Genomic DNA, 12,485 nt, shown 5'->3' with positions numbered 1-12,485 from the left:
CTGATGAATCGTATTCAGAAGATAACCGGTTTCAATCATTCAAGAGCGCTGCTACGCAGAGGCAGGCGCGGGTCCTCGTGCGGCATTCCACGCAGCGCGATTCCGCTGCTGCTGTTTCACACGCGACGCTGTGGCACGGGAGCAGAGCCATCGTCACAAACAAACAAACAAATCCGTCACCTGTTTCTGTTGATATTTTAGTATTCTCACTTTCGGGCCGTGTTATTGACCGACAGACGTCTTTGTTGTTTGTTGCGCCCACGAAACAATGCGATACCGACAACAACAACAACAACAACAAAAACCCAACACACCGTTCGACAAAAGGCCACAACAATGAATAAGCACCAATGTTTGATTTTAATTTAAGCAGTGAGCTGAAATAACAGTGATGTGTGGTTTTTTTGGCGTATGTATAAAGGGGCCGTCCATAAATGACGTCACGCACCTAGGGGGGGGGGTCAGACATTTGTGACGATGTGTGACGAAGAGGGGGGTCAAAAATCGTCCAAAATCGCGTGACGTCATTTATGGACGACCACCAAAGTGGCAGAGTTTGCGAGTAAAAGCCGCGCGGGGCACGGTGAGCGTGGCAAGATGGAGCGCCCAGTGGCGTCGTGCCGCCCAGGCTCCAAGCCTCTCCCGAGGAACTTCGTGCCGAGTTCTAGAGGGCAGGTGGCCGCGTGCTGCTGCCAAGGCCGATGAAGGCTGCAGTCGAACGACGACCACGTTGATGCAGCCGAAGCGCAGTGCTGAGTGATAGAACCGAAGGGGGTTACTAATCTATGACACAATTACAAGACCCCCACCACCCCCACCACCCCCGCCTCTGACCTTAACACCTGATGGAGTTCAACAACGATGACGTCGTTCTGCTGCCGCTGCTGCTGCACTATTTAAGACCGGGAGCAGTTGGACGGCTTCACTATTCTGGCAAATCGCCCGATGATGCTGGTTGATGTAATTACCAGCGAAATGAAGTAGTAAACTAATTGGCGTTTTGTTTACGTGACAAATCCCTTACTGATTGGCCATGTCGGGTGGTGGAGGGTTGCGACACATTTTTACTTACGCGATCGAACCCAAAAGCCTTTATTATGAATATTACGAAGGGGTTAAGACTGTACGTCCAAAAAAAAAACCGCACGCCACTGCAATATCACAACAGTCGCACTTGTAAAGCAATTTCCTCCCCCACCACCCCCCACCACACACCCAAGTCATACTTGCAGCAACTATGGATCCATCTTACTGGGCATTTTATTAAAACGGAAACGACTCTAAACGCGGCATACAAATTAATATTGCAAGCGGCCGTTCGCCAGCACGCGACACGCGGTACGCGTCGCGTCGCAAAGCGCCTCGGCGAATTGCAAACGGGGATGGGGCAGGATTTTCGGTCTCGTCAAAGGAGACGAGTGGAGGAGGAGGAGGAGGAGGAGCGCGTATCGGTCTCCTCGAGGTGGCTGGGCATTCGCGAGCGAAGCCCCCCCCCCCCTCTTTCCCCGCATCAGCATCTCGCACTCATTAAACACCGTCCCGCTTTCACCATCAGCCAGCCACCCCACCGCGAGGCGCTCGGAGCGCGTTGCCGCACTGAACAGCGGCGCGCAAGGTCCCTCCTCTCAGAGGGGGCTTCCCGCACGGGTCAGCAGTCCACCCGCTTGCTCGCTCGAGGTTTGTATCTATTTCTGTTTCACCAGATAAGGCCCACCACCACCACCGAGCTAGCATGGGCCTTGTACAGAAGCGAACCTGGCTATCACAAATGATGGCTCAATGCAAAGTGGCTTATCGCGTGGAAATGTATAAACGCGTGTTGTCGATTCTACATGTGGAGGGGAAAACTGGAGCACCCGGAGAAGAATCCACACGGCCACGGGGAGAACGTGCAGACTCTATATACACAACGGCAGGTGTCAGGGTGGGGATCGAACCAACGACCTCCCGTATACCAGGTGAGGTAGTTAACATCCCAACTACCGTGGCGACCTCGCTCACTCACGAAAAAAGCCACTCGGGAATCCGCACGGTTCCGCAGAGACGAATTGTCCCACACCTTCTCGAGAGAAAACTCCCACCACCGCCACCATCATCACCACCGCCACCATCACCACCACCACCGCCGCCACCACCACCGCCACCATCACCACCGCCACCATCACCATCACCACTGCCACCACCGCCACCACCACCGCCACCATCACCACCGCCACCACCACCGCCACCACTGCTGCTGCTTTAAAAGCAGGCAATGACCACCCAAAGGGAAGCAGCAGCGCGAGTTGACGGCAGTCGCCGTCTCCGCCACGCGTGGTCAGCGCCCGGCCCAACGGTCCCCGTGAGAAGCGGCGAGGGGAGGAGGGCGGCAAGCGGCCCGCTCCAGTTGCTCTCCAGCATCAAGGAGGTGTTTTTGAGAGGCACGTCGCTGTGGCTGAGTAAATGCCACACGCCGCTTTCTGTGGCATTTGATGTTTGCGGGGGGTGGGTGGGGGGGGACATTTAACCACGGGAGCCCTCCCTCCCCCGTCGAGTAGCCGAGACAGCCCCATTGAGACGTTGAGGGGGGGGAGGGGGTGGCTCCCCCTGTCCGAGAGTTGGGAGGGGCAGTTGACCCCAAGCCCAGCTCCATGTGTGTTTGTACGACTGTACATTGAACTTCCTACGCACCGTACGTAGCCAACCATGCTAATCGGAAGTGCAGCAAATAACTACTGGTATAATACAATAAAAACACTATAATAACCCAATTTGTCCTAACTTTCATCGCAACTTTATGAAGTTGAAATGAAATATTATTTCATAAAACTGTCACGTTTATTTTTTATTTTAACATTGAGAAAATCGGACAATGTATTTTTGTGTGTATATTAAGAACAGCACATTTTCATTTTGTAAGTTCTATATTTAATATATTTCAATTAAAACGTGCAGTGATTCACAAAGCGATGGATGATTACAGTATATGTCATTGGTGAATATTTCAAATGTAAATTAAAAAATAAAATATTTTGAAGAAATGATTTGCAACCTCTTTCACAATTTTACATATATTTAATGGCACAAATTAAATGTCTTTTTTTTTACAAGATGTTCATTCAGCGAGTTAATTAATTTAAAACTAAAAAGCATCCCAGACATATATACAATATATACAGCACTATTAACTCAAATTTTCTTTAATCCCAACAAATAACCAAAAACAGCGGCATCACAAAAGCACATCACGCAGGCACAAGATTACCCCCAATGCGATTTTAATGAAACGGTTGCTGCGTGGACGGTCGGCATCTGAACCAAGTGCTCGAGGCGGTATCTGCTGGTATAAACGCACGAGGATTTATTTCCCTATTCAAACCAAACTCACACCGGTTGTGTTTGGAACAATGGTTGGGAAAGTTGCAAACTGCAATTTAAGTTTATAAGTGCGCGGCGACAGATAAGAAGCCCCGAGTGCCGCCTGCCATCACCGTCTCATTTGCGGAAGTGCAGCAGCTCCGTGCTGCAATGTTTGTCAAGTTAAAGCTGCGAAATCCAGCAAGAGCGGAATGGATCGTCACCAGGCCCACTGCGAGATGCGTGTGGCGGACGAATGCGTCTGAGCCAAGTGGCACACGCGTTCCGGCCGATGGTCATATCGCCTCGAGTGTCCACCAGTCCGGTGCCAAAACAGCATCGGTTCGTGGTGTTCACTGTCGTCTGAATTAGCATGCGGATGCAGCACCTTTGTGCAATACATTTATTTAACATTTAACAAAAATATATTGCACGGCCCTTTGTCAGAACACTGCTGGATGAAAGCCTCCGCACATCGTGTCAGTCACGGGCGGGTTGCTTGACCATACTTCGCCACGCTGGTCGGTGCGGGTCGGTGAGGCAGGGTGAGACCCAGGGCCGGACTCGGCTCGCCAATGACCTTGGCCGTGACCAGGAATCAAACGTGGGCCAACGAGATCGTAGCGCAGTGCGCTAACCGCTGCGCCACCGCTCCCTCACCGCCCAACACACGTACAATAATAATGGCGAAAAGGCAGCGTCGCCAAAAACGCAAAGATGTAGAAGCTTTTGTTTAAATATTCCGCACGAAGCGTGTCTATTGCGCAATTGTTTATTAAATCGGACGCAATCGCAGCAAACATTTCCTAGGGGCAGCCGGTTGCATGCTAATGCAGTGGAATCGGCGGATATTATTTGCACACAAAGATCTAAAGCACTGCCGTGCCTTACCACTGCGATGCTGCTGCTAAGTGCCAATTAAGATGCGCGTGGTTCAGAGCGATTGTTCCCTGCGCAGAGACAATAACAGTTTTGCCCTAGCCGGGGGAGCCATTCACACGTGCATGCCATTCCGCCGCTCTCTGCTGCGTGCCCCGATGCACCGCTCGCCTCGTTGTGGGCTCGAGCACAACGGAGCCTGCAGGAGGACATCAATTCTTCTCAATTCGTACGGCGCGGCCGTGGCAGAGATAAGCGACGGATTGTGTTGTTATTTGTGTTATTTGTGTTATTTGTGTTATTTGTGTTATTTGTGTTATTTGTGTTATTTGTAACCAGAACGCTCCGCGAGCGTTACGAATCGACGTCCGGTTTTTCGAGAGCCGTTCGACGGCGCTTGTCGATTGCAAGTCGACGGAGGGCTCTGGTGCAGTCCCTTCTCGGTGGGCTTGCACCATGAGCAGTGATCGCAGTCACGCAAGGGGAGTACACGCATCTCTTGTTGTTTTAGATACACACGGACACCGGCGATTGCGTCTGATGGGCGCCCTCGACGTTGCTTTGGTTTTGGGGCCCCCTCTGTCGAGTTGATCAATTCATCACTTTACTGTTGCCACCACCCATGCCTGATGATGCCAAACACTCCACTGTTATTCACCTTGGTTTTGTTGTTAAGGTGACGTATGAATTGTAAAGTTACATCGAAGTTAAAACGAACAAAACTATTTTAATATCTGCACACACACACGCACGTGTAGCGATGCGGTGGCTTTAACCGCCAATGCACCGATCTGGTTTAGCACAGTGCTGCACTAAGGCATTTCAACCATTAACGGTAGAGACCGGCATGTAATTTTGGTAATCGCGTCTATAAACAGAAGTCCGTTTTGTATCTCCACGTATTTATTTAGCGAATGGTTCTGCCTTTCTGGGTCTCGGCCGGACATGATCGTGAGAAGCACTCCAGCTCGACAATAGGGGCCCTAAATTTCGATTTAAAGCTTCTTTCGTGACTGCAGGGATTCATCTTCTTGGTTCTTTCGGTAAAGTCACGTAGAAGGAAATAATAAAATAATAAAAATAAAATAATTCTCACGACGTGACTTTACCGGAAGAACCAAGAAGATGAATAGGGGCTCTGTTGAGCGCAAAAAAATTATATACAAATCGCGATGCGTAGCGACTGTGTGTGTGTATATATATACGGGGGGTGGGAGCGGTAGTGTAGAGGTTAGCGCACTGCACTACGAACCTGACGACCCGAGTTCAAATCCCGCTCATGGCCAACAGCAGTGACGATTACTTGAACCGCTCCTCGGCCTCCCCGACTCGCGAACAGCACTTGCCCCAACAGTCTGTTATGTCTACGCGGGGGAACTTTGTCTTTGGCGGGTGCCCTTAAAAAATCGAGGCCACCAAACTGCGGCCCTGAAAGCCCCCGGCGCTAATGCGGCCCTTCGCACACGAGCACACGTACAGCGCGTCACCTCTCACTCGCAACAAGGCAAAGATCCCCCGTGCAGCCTTCACAGACTGTAGGGGCAAGTGCTGTTAGCGAATTGCAACCTGTAAAGGCCAGAACGACACACGAGGTGGGGTGTGTGTGTGTATATACACGCCCGGCCGCCTTTGTATCCCTCCTGGCGATGTTTACACTCCGCACCAGGTACTCATTTGAGGCTGAGTCGACCTAGGGGAGGCCCATGACCGGTTCAGATAATCGTCACCGGTGTTGGCCGTGAGCGGGAATCGAACTCGGGTGGCCAGGTTCGTAGCGCTGCGCGATACTACACTATCGCATGCGCTCGCACACACGCACATGCTCACACGCACACACGCTCGCTCACACACACGCACACGCTCGCACATGGGGATGCCGCTGCACTCTTGCACACACACACGCACATGTTAGCAAACGCAAGCCTCGGGCATGCATGCATGTGCCACACACACACACACTGCAGCGAACAGTGTGTCGAGCCTTAATCACAGAAGGGAAGTCATTTTTTAATGGGCTTATGAGACTCCCCGAGTCCCTTATAAAAACCAATCATTAAAAACGTATTGAAAATCGCTATTGTGTACCCCTGAATGTTTAAAGGCTATATTTTAAGCTGCAAGTGGGGGGTTCATTATTTCCCATAATTGAAATGTGCAGTGTTTTGGCATTTTACAAAACATCACCTCAAGGCTCTGGCAGAGTTTGAAAAAAAACGTCGCCGGGATAAATCACGAAACGATTGGAGGTGATTTGGTTTTTTTTTCTTTCCGAACCAGATATAAATTTCCAATATATTTCTAAATATGTGACTGCCGAAATGGAAGTAAGGCCACAACATCCATCTTGTATTTGGGAGGGGAGGAGGGGGGGTCAGATGCCTCATTCTTCCAGTGGGCAAGATGCCAGGCGCTTAAAATAATTGGCTACCAACTGAACTGCACGGCCGTCACCACCGCCACCCCCTTCAACACACCTACACTTGGCATGAGAACCGAGACGAGCTCTTCTCGACTGCACATCCCCCCCCCCCCCATTCTCTCTCTCTCTGGGTGTGGCATCGGCCACGGCAGGCGGGGGAAGGGCTCAGGTGCAAGCCAAAAAAGAGTCGCGGGGATTCTCTTCTGCCACAGATTTTTTTTCGTGCCGTGGCCCGCGACGTTTTTCAGGAAGCCCTTTCCTACAAAATGTCTGCCACTGCGAGACGGGTTCGTTGTCTTGTTGTTGTTAATCCGCCGCGAACGATCCCGTCGCGGGGCGTGGGCGCGAAACGACGGCGTGGAGCGGGGCCCCTCGCATTCAAATTCGGACGTGGCTCGCGCGTGTGTGTGTGCGTGTGTGCATGTGTGTGCGTGTGTGCATGTGTGTGTGTCTGTGCGTGTGTGCGAGTCTGTGTGTGTGTGTTTGCGTGTGCGCGGGTGTGTGTGCGCGTGTGTGTGCGTGTGTGCGCGTGTGTGTGCATGTGTGCGCGTGTGTGTGTGCATGTGTGTGCGCGTGTGTGTGTGCATGTGTGTGCGCGTGTGTGCGTGTCTGTGTGTGCGTGTGTGTGTGCATGTGTGTGTGCGCGGGTGTGTGTGCGTGTGTGCGCGTGTGTGCGCGTGTGTGTGCGTGCGCGTGTGTGCGCGTGTGTGTGTGTATGTGTGTGTGTGCTCTGCTTGCGAATTAAATCATTGTAACCCCCGTAATGCGCCGCTCGCACGACGACTACGTATAGCTCGCTTGCGCATAATGAATACTAAACTATTATTTAGAATTGTTACATGCGTAAGGAAAACAACATTGAATTACCCAAACTGTGATGAACGGGTGAATGTGGCTGAATAATGAAGCACACACGCTGCGTTGTTCTGCACTCGCCATGCCGACAACCCTTGTTCTCATCCGCGGCTCTGCTTGTTCTATATTTCATCTTGCCTTCTTTCCGTCTCGGATATCCGTTAAAAAGTTATTTTGACCCCAACAATTTCGCGATCAACGGCCAGGATGCATCCACTGCTGGATGATGAAGGCCCGTCCACGCCATCTCTCACGATGTGGCGACCTGATAATCCCACCCCGTGGCCACCGCAGCGACAGCGCCGTCAACCTGCCCATACGATGAAGGATCGAATGGCCGCACATTCAACGAACGGGTTGTGTGGATTACTGGGAATATACCAAGTATGTCCAAGTGTGAGCAAAACAACCGGACTACGCATTCTCTTGAAATTGCCTCCACCGCCACCTCGCGCTCCCCCCCAGCACCAAGGAAGGGTCCCGCATCATTCCAGCCATACATCTGCCGTTCTCTTTAAGAGCTTCACGCCGTGTGCTGGACATGTGCCTCTTTAACGCTTTAATTGTGGTTCACACCAAGGCTGCTGCGAGGTGCGACACTCGCTCTCTGGCTCTCTCTCTCGGAGGGAGAGAGCCACTTGTGCGCGTCGCACCGCGGGTTCTGCTGACAAACAGCTGCCACGGCGTCAAAGTGACACAGAGCTGTTGTCCATTGTCCCAAACACGGAGTGCAGATAGCAATCTCCTGGTCGCCACCGTTACAGTGGCTGGCCATTCGTTATAGTGGCTGACTGATTGTTAGAGTGGCTAAACGTTCGTTATGGTGGCTGGCTAATTGTTAGAGTGGCTGACTGACTGTTAGAGTGGTTGACTGATTGTTAGAGTGGCTGGCTGATTGTTATAGTGGCTGACTGACTGTTACAGTGGCTAATCGTTCGTTATGGTGGCTGACTGATTGTTAGAGTGGTTGACTGATTGTTATAGTGGCTGACTGACTGTTAGAGTGGCTAATCGTTCGTTATGGTGGCTGACTGATTGTTAGAGTGGCTGGCTGATTGTTATAGTGGCTGACTGACTGTTAGAGTGGCTAATCGTTCGTTATGGTGGCTGACTGATTGTTAGAGTGGCTGACTGACTGTTAGAGTGGCTAATCGTTCGTTATGGTGGCTGGCTGATTGTTAGAGTGGCTGACTGACTGTTAGAGTGGCTACCCGTTCGCTAGAGTGGCTTGCCGATCTGCTAAACCCATCGCTTGATTCGCATCCCCCCTTTGTATACCACCGCTACGTGGGGTGACATTTATCCAATAATGGTTACGCAAAACTGTTTTTTTTTGTCAAACCTCCCACTCAAGGAGGCAAACACCTGCAGTTTTGGGTCACGGCCTCCGGTTTAATGATTTCTCCTAGCCAACCGTGCCGGTTTTTTTACGCCTGCCATTCAGTGGCCGCAATCTCATAAGTAGTCTGTCTCCAGCACCGTCAGATTCAGTCGGCCGCTCATATTCCTTCGGCTTTATTCACTTCAACAACCAGAGTGACGGCTGGCACGCACACACTCTCTCTCTCTCTGTGTGGCTGTTTTTCTTCTTCCTTTTTACAAGGAAAGCCAAAGGCATGGAGGGCAACTAAAGGGGTTTTCTCCTAGCACAGAAAAAAAAGTAAGGATTATTCCGGTAAAAATTTTATGACTGCGCTGAGAAACAAAAGCCAGCCGGCCGTTGGCTCGCTCACGCAGAACAAAACGTGCAACATTCAGCATCGCCCCCCCCCCCTCTCCAGCACCCCCCCCCCCCCCTCCAGCATAGCCCCCCCTCCAGCATCGCCCCCCCCTACAGCAGCTGCCCCCCCCCCCATCCCTCGGCACAGTCGGCGGAAAAGGTTCCGTGGATGCGACTGGCGCGGCAGACAGAGGCTGGCTTTGTCCGAAAAATCCCTTTGATATGTAAATGGCGGGGACGGTGCTAACTCACTTGTAATAACCAGAGCGGCTGGCAGCGGGCAGAGGAGTGCGCAGAGACGTTACTACAACATCCCCAGAGCGCCACGCGCCATGTCACGACCGCGCTCGGCGGATACGCGCACACGGCATCCCCCGAACATCGCTCACAACGGGCTTTGCTTTCTCCGTCTTGGCGTGAGAATTGTAGTTGTATTCGGGATATTTCACACACGCACAGACACCCGCCCACACTCGCATGCAGTCCATGTGTGTACACAATCGTGTGCGGTTGGCGTTACAGATATTTGCCTAATAAAAATGTTCTTCGAGGAAAAAAAACAATTTCTAATTTTGCTGTGTAAGAATTCCTGAAAACAGGTTGCGTCGATCCACTAAAATTTTAAAGATGTATATGTAACTATATGTATGTATATATACGTGCAATTCTCAATATCCTACAAATATCATTGAGGTATGGAAATGCCTCGAATAGGATTTTAAGTAGCGATTAGGAGGGCGTCAAATGTCAACGATTATGAATGGGGTTTTTAAAAGGCGATCATGCGAACCAGCGGACTGGGACGTGTGGTTCGTCTTTTCAGTAAACGGGGTTTTTGAGATACCCAAACATGTTTGGAGTCAAGATGAATCTTTTTTATGTTAACACGATTAAAATATGCGTCATAAATAACGAGCTGTGGTCAATCCACTGTTAGATGGTGGCTTCCCCCCCTCAAAATGCCGTCGCCATCCGACGTTTAAAATGCCGAATTCATTAAAATGCCAAAATCGTCTCACGCTCTTATCTTCGTAAATTCGCGAAAGTAACAAAATAGGAATTAAACACAAAAAATATTTGTCATTAAAAAAAAGACAATTATCGTAAACGAACGTGCCAACAGCTTCACACGCCTCCCGATTTCACCGAAAATTGTGAAAGAAAACGCTACGCGTGCGAGAGAGAGGACGGATTTTACCGCAACACAGTTGTGGAATTATTAACTTGTAAATACACTTACATTACAAACATTAACGTTAAACAAACACCGCCTCCCCCCGTCTCCATCGAGCAACCTCCACGCAACCGCGCTGGAGCGCCGCATCGAATTATCCGCAAAAAAAGAAGCGATTGAGGATTTAAAAATATATATGACATCAGAAAACGCATTTACGGCCAAACTTGATGCCGTGTCCTGCTCGCTTGAACCAGGCACACGGGAGAATGGGAATCCTGTAGCACACCGGGGGAGAAGGGCATACGGCTTTGAGTCCCAGGATTATCGTCGATTCTTCCCCGGGACACGCACACAAACGACGTGGAACCCCGCGGGCATCCAAGCCAGGAGTAGCAGCAGGATGATGATGATGATGAGGAGGTCACAGACAAAAGAGGCGATGTTTGCTGGAGATGTGAATGGCGCTTACCTGGCAAGCGCTGCTGTCGAGAATGCGGGGACGTCTTCTTCCACGAGCGTCACTCTCACGGCGAGAGGATGGTGGGCTGGTGGACGCAAGGAAATAAGGACGCCGGGGGGTGGACGGGTATCTAGGTAGGTTTGGTGGGTACACAGCTTCTTTCTCGACTGGCCGATCTTTAGAGAAAGAAGCAGGGAGAGAGGGAGGGGGGGTGTGATGATGGGGGGGAGGGGGGAGGTGGACCCCCGTGGCTTCTCTCGTGTTGTGTCCCCTCCTCCTCCTCCTCGGCTGTTCGGCAGCGGCGTGGCACGGATCAGCTCGGCGGTCCGCAATCCCAGCGGCTGCGGGCAGCCGGCAGCGCCGCAGCGCTTCACGATGGAGCCGCCGCTGCTTCTGCTGCTGTGGCGGCGGCGGTCGCCGTTCTCTCCGCGGCTGTGCGCGGCCCCCGCTCGGCTGCGAGAAGCCGCGACGGCGACGGTGGCGGTGGCCTGCCCTGGGAACGCGCCGGCCGGGAGCCCCGATGATGGTTTGGCGAACGCGCGCAAGCACCGCTCTTCGCGAATGACAGCCAAATTGCTCGCATTTCTTGAGAATGATTGCACGCGGGGGCGGCGCAAAAGCCCGCGGCGGACCACCGCGGCGCGGATTCGCTCCGCGAAAACTCCTCCGTCCCGAGCGACGAGACTCGCGTTCCACGAAGCTCTCTTCAGCGTGCGGCTCCTGAGCCGCGATACTCAAGGGCCGTTGACACGGGGCAGAGTCTGTCGCCGGAGTGAGTGCCGGTGATCGCGCCAATCCTATTGTTTGGACCGTCCGCTCCGGCCGCACGGGCTCCGGCTCCGCGTTTTTTGCGCAGCCCGGGCTATTGATCTTGTTGAGTCTGCGCTGCGGCAGCGCCACTGCTGGGATGAGAAGGGGAGAGAGGGGAGCATGGAGTAGGAGGAGGATGCGGAGAGAGAGAGCGAGAGCGGGGGGTGGGGTAGTGGTGGTAATGGATGGAGGGAGCGCTACACGGGACGCTGCCGGGGCTGCAGCCTTCAGCTGCCGGCTCTCCCCGCGGCAGCCCGAATGTTTACTCACAAAATGGAAGGCGACGCATCCGCCAGCGCTTTGAGAAGGAGGGCAAAGCGACTCCCACGCTGTGCGCAGTTCAATAAACCCTGGGCAAGCGGCGGCGCGAGACATCGGCAGTGGTGAGGAGTGAGCCGGGAGTTGTAATCGCAGCGAGCGGGAGAGGTGGTGGTTGCGGGCGATGTCTGGGCCCTCGTTGGCGGATGTTGGGCCGGTTTGTTAACATTACGGGGTCGGGATTGTGTCTGCGTGGCTCGGGTGGGTGAGGATGGCTGCGGAGCTATCGCTCTACTCGGCTTAGTTTGTTTGGGTTCGTGCTCACGCTTTTCTTGAGAAGGCTTTTTGCGTGTTTAGTTCATTGTCCCATACCTGTCAACCCCATATCAGTGCCCTAACTTATTACAGACCAATTCACACCTTATAGGTCACCCCGTGGCCTTATAAATCTCAGCGTTTATCCTGCAAAGTCCAACATCAAAGGAGAAACAGCACACACACGGGGTAAAGCCCGTGCTTCATTGGAGTTGGGGTCGAGTGTTAATAGGGCTATGGTTGTGGCGGTTTGGTT

At 52.3% G+C, this 12,485-nt stretch overlaps 1 protein-coding gene across 1 annotated transcript in view; it reads right to left on the bottom strand.

Moving 5' to 3' along the window:
• LOC133350771 (adhesion G protein-coupled receptor L2-like) overlaps nucleotides 1-11,732 on the bottom strand; it is a 205,873-nt gene extending 194,141 nt beyond the window's left edge. Inside the window, exon 1 of the mRNA XM_061565495.1 lies at nucleotides 10,856-11,732. The gene's annotated coding sequence lies outside the window, so the exon portion shown is untranslated. The remainder of the gene's footprint in view (nucleotides 1-10,855) is intronic.
• Between the last annotated feature and the right edge of the window lie 753 nt (nucleotides 11,733-12,485).

This window comes from Lethenteron reissneri, chromosome 4 (assembly GCF_015708825.2).
Source record: "Lethenteron reissneri isolate LAM-NWPU_2019-01 chromosome 4, ASM1570882v1, whole genome shotgun sequence".
Taxonomy (NCBI): domain Eukaryota; kingdom Metazoa; phylum Chordata; class Hyperoartia; order Petromyzontiformes; family Petromyzontidae; genus Lethenteron; species Lethenteron reissneri.
The sequence above is the reverse complement of the archived record's forward strand: the minus strand, read 5'-3'. Positions and strand labels throughout refer to the sequence as shown.